Source organism: Myotis brandtii, unplaced genomic scaffold (assembly GCF_000412655.1).
Source record: "Myotis brandtii unplaced genomic scaffold, ASM41265v1 scaffold1087, whole genome shotgun sequence".
In the NCBI taxonomy this organism is placed as follows: Eukaryota; Metazoa; Chordata; class Mammalia; order Chiroptera; family Vespertilionidae; genus Myotis; species Myotis brandtii.
This window is the reverse complement of record NW_005353698.1, coordinates 1,228,419-1,235,392: the sequence shown is the minus strand read 5'-3', so window position 1 is coordinate 1,235,392 and position 6,974 is coordinate 1,228,419. Positions and strand designations below refer to the sequence as shown.

At 43.9% G+C, this 6,974-nt stretch overlaps 1 long non-coding RNA gene across 3 annotated transcripts in view; it reads left to right on the top strand.

The window, feature by feature from the left end:
• LOC106726834 overlaps positions 1-6,679 on the top strand; it is an 18,333-nt gene extending 11,654 nt beyond the window's left edge. For all 3 annotated transcript variants that reach the window (XR_001362950.1, XR_001362949.1, XR_001362947.1), the window contains one exon: positions 6,567-6,679. This is a non-coding gene — a long non-coding RNA (uncharacterized LOC106726834). The remainder of the gene's footprint in view (positions 1-6,566) is intronic.
• Positions 6,680-6,974: the final 295 nt, after the last annotated feature.

The following is a 6,974-nucleotide window of genomic DNA, read 5'->3' as shown; positions in this document are numbered from 1 at the left end:
GACCACTAGGGGGCAGCTCCTGCGTTGAGTGTCTACCCCCTGGTGGTCAGTGAGCATCAAAGCGACCAGTCGTTAGGTCGCTTAGGCTTTTATATAGAGAGATACTTTCTTTTTGGCCCCCAAACAATTCATTTTCATGGAGGTACTGCCATTTTAACAGTTACTAAAAACAAAGAGGATTCAAATTAGCCACTTTTCACATCCTCATATTACTTTGGTAAAAGCAGCTTGGAGTCAAGGACTTACTTTTCATTTTTCTTCAGGGGGAGGTAGTTTGAGTGACTGGTTTGTTCAAAAAGAGGGACAAGGGGAAATAAATCTCAGTGTTCAACATAAAAGGGTCCCTCGGTGTGGCCAGCAGGAATTGGGCCGAAACCGGCAGTCCAAAGCCGCCTGCTGCTCCTGCCTGCCACTCCCGCTCATTTCGGTCCCCTGTGCCTGCCTTGGGCTCGCACTCACCAGCCATGAGCCCTGCATCTCGTGCGTCCAGAGGTGGGTGGGGCGGGAGGGGGGCGGGGCGGGATGCAATTGGCCTTCCAGGCAGGCGGTGGGACACCCTTGCTGGCCCGGGATCCGGATCCATACCACTGATGTTTGCGCCTGTTGTCGGGAGCCACCTGGTGGCTGCTTTTTTTCTTTTCTTTATTGATCTCAGTGAATGGAGTTGTCCATCACTATCTTATTCCTCTATGCCCAAATATGCATCACACACATGCGTGCACACACACACGTGTGTGTGTGTGTGTATATAAATATACATATAGCATACACACATATAAACATACATATGTTGTCAAATGACAAAACTAAATAATTTAGAAACAGGTTTTATGTCCTTTATTCAAGGGAAAGTAATCAATGGATTGTGGCGCCTCACCAGCAGTGCAGCCCTGTTCCTGAGGGATTTGGGGAAGGAACGTTTTGTAGAGCCTTAGAAGAGGCACTAAGGGAACAGCACGATTGGCGAGGAGGCCGGGGATTACTTTGTAAGGCTAGCAGGTCCTGTTTTCTAGGGCAGTGGTTGCCAACTGGTGGTCTGCGGGCCACTGGTGGTCCGTGAGGTCCGAAGGTTGGCGACCGCTGTTCTAGAGGAAGGTCAGCTGGCTGAACTGAGGGGGAGGATTGTGATTGGTGTAGGTTGGATTTCCTGTAAGTGTAGTCTGATGGAGTTTAGATTTACCTGGTATGACTTGGCCAGGCCATTGGGATGGCCTTCTTTTTGTGGGTCCCAATATATGAGTTAACTTTATCAATATAATCTATGTATTACACTTGCTTCATAATTGTTAGCTTACTTTACTTTGCTTCCAATTTTCTTTGGTGTTCATAGTTCCATTTTCTTCTGATTTGTCTTTTTATCCTCCTACTAGAGGCCTGGTGCAGAATTCGTGCACAGGTGGGGTCCCTCGGTGTGGCCAGCAGGAATTGGGCCGAAACTGGCAGTCCAAAGCCACCTGCTGCTCCTGCCTGCCACTCCCGCTCATCCCGGCCCTCCTGTGCCTGCCGAGGGCTTGCGCCCAGTCAGTCCTGATCAGGAGAGACTTGCGCCGCCACAGCAGCGCTCGCCAGCCATGAGCCCTGTGTCTGGCACCCGTCTCGAGGTGGGTAGGTGGGGGCCGGGACTTGATCGGTCTTCCAGGCAGGCTGTGGGACACCCTTGCTGGTCCAGGATCCGGATCCGTACCACTGATGTTCATGCCTGTTGTCGGGAGCCACCTGGTGGCTGCTTTTTTTTTTTCTTTATTGATTAAGGTATTACATATGTGTCCTTATCCCCTCATTGCTCCCCCCACCCCACTCCATTCATGCCCTCAAGCCCCTGGTGTCTGTGTCCATTGGTTAGGCTTATATGCATGCATACAAGTCCTTTGGTTAATCTCTCCCCCTTGCCCCCACCCTCCCCTACCTTCCCTCTGAGGTTTGAGCATCTGATCAATGCTTCTCTGTCTCTGGATCTGTTTTTCTTCATCAGTTTATGTTGTTCATGGCAGCCACTTTTATATCGTTTCTTCCTTGCGGAGCGTCTATGGAGGGGAAGCAGCCATGGTGCCTGGCCCATTCTCTGGAGATTGGACCTGCAGGACTACTGAGGGAGTGAGTGGCTGCCACCAGGACAGATCGGTCAACTGAGAAGCACTCCTGCTGTGGGAGCCCACTGACCACTAGGGGGCAGCTCCTGCGTTGAGTGTCTACCCCCTGGTGGTCAGTGAGCATCAAAGCGACCAGTCGTTAGGTCGCTTAGGCTTTTATATAGAGAGATACTTTCTTTTTGGCCCCCAAACAATTCATTTTCATGGAGGTACTGCCATTTTAACAGTTACTAAAAACAAAGAGGATTCAAATTAGCCACTTTTCACATCCTCATATTACTTTGGTAAAAGCAGCTTGGAGTCAAGGACTTACTTTTCATTTTTCTTCAGGTGGAGGTAGTTTGACTGACTGGTTTGTTCAAACAGAGGAACAAGGGGAAATAAATCTCGGTGTTCAACATAAAAAAAAAACCAAAAACAAAAACTAATGACAAAGCTATTTTTAGGGAAAGGGGCCTTTTGTCTTTCCTCTGTTATTCTCGTGTCAGTTTGATATCTCTGCTCTCTGGTTCTTATCTTTAAAAGGCAGCTGCTTTACCTCAGGCATAAATCAGAAGAGCAAAACCAGCTGCCCATTGAGGCGGGGAGGTGGGGAGGGCAGAAGAGGGGGGGCTGGGTGGGATGAAAGGAAAGGGAAATGGAGAGAAGGGGAAAGGAAGAATAAAAGACCCCTAGAGAATCCCTGCTAGGCCAAACACAACAAACAAAAGTCCTCAGCTAGTCCAGTGAGCACTGGCAGAACAGAGAAGCCAACTAGGGAAGAGAAAGATGAAACCCTTCATGGCTCAAAAGCAGAAAAGAGGATCCCAGGCAAGTGACATAAGTGCCGTGGGAGCGAGTCTGCCCTGGAAGTAGAAGGCGCACGCTCCGGATTCATGGAATACATGGGAGGTAAGTGCTCAACCCAGGACACGAGACAGAACTGAGAGGAAAAACACTAATAACTGTGGGTCATAATTACCTAAAATAGGAACCACACTGTTTTTCCACAGTGCTCCATATTTAAGAGTTTAAAATATTTCAGTTTTTGTAGATAGTTATTCAAGTTTATACACATGAAAAAATTCTCAACATTTATATGTTCACACAAACTTGGACTTCCTGAATTTACTACTTCATTTATTTACAAACAACTCGCAAAACAAAAAATTCACTAAAATTTAGTCAAAATAATTTTGATACCTGATAGCCAGCTCTCCATTTTTTTTATTTTTTAAAGCCAGCTGCTAGGAATCACGTAAACACAGTCTAATTTATACAAACTTAGCTAGAAAAATAGAGAACAAGTATCAATTTCAGTTGCTTCTATTTTTGAAAATTAGTTTAAGTTTGGTATTAAAAATTTAGAACTTTAAAAGTTTGAAATTCTGTGTGAGAAGAATAAAATCCTACTATCAGACTTGCTTGGTAGTGTTCTCGGCTCACTCACATTTTACATTTTAACATAATCCGACCCTAATGCTTTAGAGAGTGAATTATTTAAATACAGGTAAATAAAAGGGATGAGGCCTCAGAGGTGCTGGAAGGGGGACTGTGAGCAGTTTTGTGATGACCAAGTAAGGAAAATATAAACATATTTTTAATCAATAGATTAAAAAGTGCAAATTAACTTTTATTTTAGACATTATTGCAGATACAACTACAACTTTAGGGTCTTTAAGGATGAAAAAATGGATGAAAAAGGGGCCACGTATAAACCTGACAAGCTCAGGGGAGGCCTGCAGGCCTTACAAACTCAGAGACTTAATAGGATGGTCTGAAATTGAAGCTTCCTAACTAAAAGCACAGAGGTGCTGGAAGGGGGACTGTGAGCAGTTTTGTGATGACCAAGTAAGGAAAATATAAACATATTTTTAATCAATAGATTAAAAAGTGCGAATTAACTGTTATTTTAGACATTATTGCAGCTACAACTACAACTTTAGGCTCTTTAAGGATGAAAAAGTGGATGAAAAAGGGGCCACGTATAAACCTGACAAGCTCAGGGGAGGCCTGCAGGCCTTACAAACTCAGAGACTTAATAGGATGGTCTGAAATTGAAGCTTCCTAACTAAAAGCAGGTCATAGCAAGTAGTCATGTCCTAGGCTAGTATCTTCCCTGAGAAAGGCCAGTCTTTACCTTACTGAGCCTGTGTATTGTCTTTTTGCATCTAGGATAGTATACCTTCAGAATATCAGAGTAATCGCCCACCTCACCCCTCAGGGCACAACCACACATCAGAGCACAGACCACAGATCCCCTCACTGTTATTGTTATTGTATTAACTGTTGACTGTTAACTATCCTATACCCACACAAATGTAAAAGAAGTATGCGTCTATTTACCCCCAGTTTTGCTTTCTCCCACCTCCCTAATCTATCACCAACGAATTTCATGTAACACGCTTACGTAATGCCCTTTGAATCTGATGTATAAAGTAAGTGGTAAAACTGCCATTTTTGGCAGCATTTTCTCAATCTGTTGAGATTTTACTTCCGGGCAATTGTCATCTGTCCGGCTCATACAAACTCATAAAAACTCTCTACAGGTTTAAACATTTCTTACATTGACACTCTCTATAGCACCATTTAAATATTACCACTCTGGTGGGTTGGGGCGGGGGGTATTGAGGGGATAAGGACACATATGTAATACCTTAATCAATAAAGAAATAAAAAAATAAGGATACTCTGTGTAATAATAATGTGTTTTCAAATGCTGAATTTTTAATAAAAATAAATAAATATTACCACTCTCTTTTCTACATTCCTTTTCTCTTACTTGATGGCTAATGGACATGGCACACCTGATATCCCCCAAAGAAATGAAACTAGATGGACTTTCAGGGAGCCTAATAATTCAGCTTCCAGCTGTGAACACATACACACACACACACACACACACACACACACACACACCCCAGAAACCAAAGGAAGGTAGGGAGAAGCTGTGATGTACTCAAAAGAAAAAACATGGAATATATTAATGTAGAACCTAAGTTTTACAGAATATTCTTGAACAGAAAGTATTGTGATTGCTGGTCTAACGGGCAACACCGATGTCTGAGCAAGAGCAATTAAGATGACAAGACTATAGATATACACTCACACACAGTGTTTCTAAAAGTTAGTTTTTTAAAAATGGTAATTTATGCATATGGTGTAAAATTCAAGAGTTGTGTAGTAAGAAGAAAGACCCCTAACCTCCTATTACTAGGCCCAAACCCTATCATTCTTAACCTCCACCCACCCAATCCTCCTTAGAGGCAACCACGATTATCAATATCTTGTGTATTCCAGAGGTATTATATGGAAGATTTTAAAACTTCTCTTCTGTCCCCATGTTGAAACTTAAGATATTCAATTTTTCATGACTTAAAACAACAAAATGGCACTGTCGTCTTTGATTCCCATATGGAAAAGACTTCCATTTACAAGTCCAGGTAACTGAAAACTTGCTGGAAGTACCCAGGATGGTCCTGATTCTTTCCCCTAGCAGAGAGTTCTTTCCTATGGCAACAAGATAAATAGCCGACTCCTAGGGATCTGTCCTCCCTTAATGGGCTCTATTTCATTAGTTCACTGCCCAGTAATTACAGCTGAATCCAAATAAAAATGTAAAATGAATGTGACTCCCTCTTATAAGTTGAGTGATATGGGTGGCCCTGGCTTGTGAAAGGAAACAGATTGCTCTTTGTTTTTTGTTGTTATGTCCAAGGCTTCCTATTTGCTTTGGCTCAATTATCACCAGCCACATGAAAATACATTGATAACAAAGGACAGGCGGAGGCTACACATTCTCCCACCCCCACGCAGAGTGCTGATACATTTATAAGACTACCTTGTCTCTATAAAATGCCAGTCATTAATAATTCAGCAATAGATCTTTGAGTTCTAAGCACCTTAAAATCGATAATGTCTCCAAAATATCTGTAGTTTGCAACCATTTAAAACTGACCAGGGTGGTACAGCAGAAAGTCCTCAGCAATATATCTAGGGCTCTTATGATGCCAAAGTTCTGCTTGGCATCTACAGCAGAGTTAAGTAAATGCCAGCACCCTGCTAGTTCTCAATGCTATACCTGGGAGGTTGAATTGGAACAATTGTGGCAAACACGCCATCATGACAATGAATGATGAACATTTTCATTTTCTGCTCACATCTAAATTGGTGCATGTGGCCGGCCAGGAGGAGGACTGCTGGGGGCAAGTAGGAGTCTGCAGCTAGCTGAACCATTTAATTTTGGCAGAACAGTTATACCGTGATGGTATTCAAGATGATATTCGGCCGGGTGCGGTGGCGCACGCCTGTAGTCCCAGCTACTCGGGAGGCTGAGGCTGGAAGATCGCTTGAGCCCAGGAGTTCTGGGCTGTCGTGCGCTATGCGGAGATCGGGCGTCCGCACTAAGTTCGGCATCAATATGGTGACCTCCTGGGAGCGGGGGGCCACCAGGTTGCCTAAGGAGGGGGGAACCGGCCCAGGGCGGAGACGGAGCAGGTCAAAGCTCCCGTGCTGATCAGTAGTGGGATCGCGCCTGTGAATAGCCACTGCACTCCAGCCTGGGCAGCATAGCGAGACCCCGTCTCTAAAAAAACAAAAAAACAAAAACAAACAAACAAACAAACAAACAAAAAACAAAAACAAAAACACACCAAAATGATATTCGGTGTAGCTCAGTAGTTGAGCATCAACCTATGAACCAGGAGGTTGTGGTTCGATTCCCAGTCATGGCACATGCCGGGGTTGTAGGCTTGATCTCTGGTGTGGAACATGTGGGAGGCAGCCGATCAACGATTCTCTCTCATTATGGATGTTTCTATCTCTCTCTTCTTCTCCCTTCCCCTCTGAAATCAATAAAAATATATTAGAAAAAAAAAAAGATGGGAATGCCACATCTCACAGTGT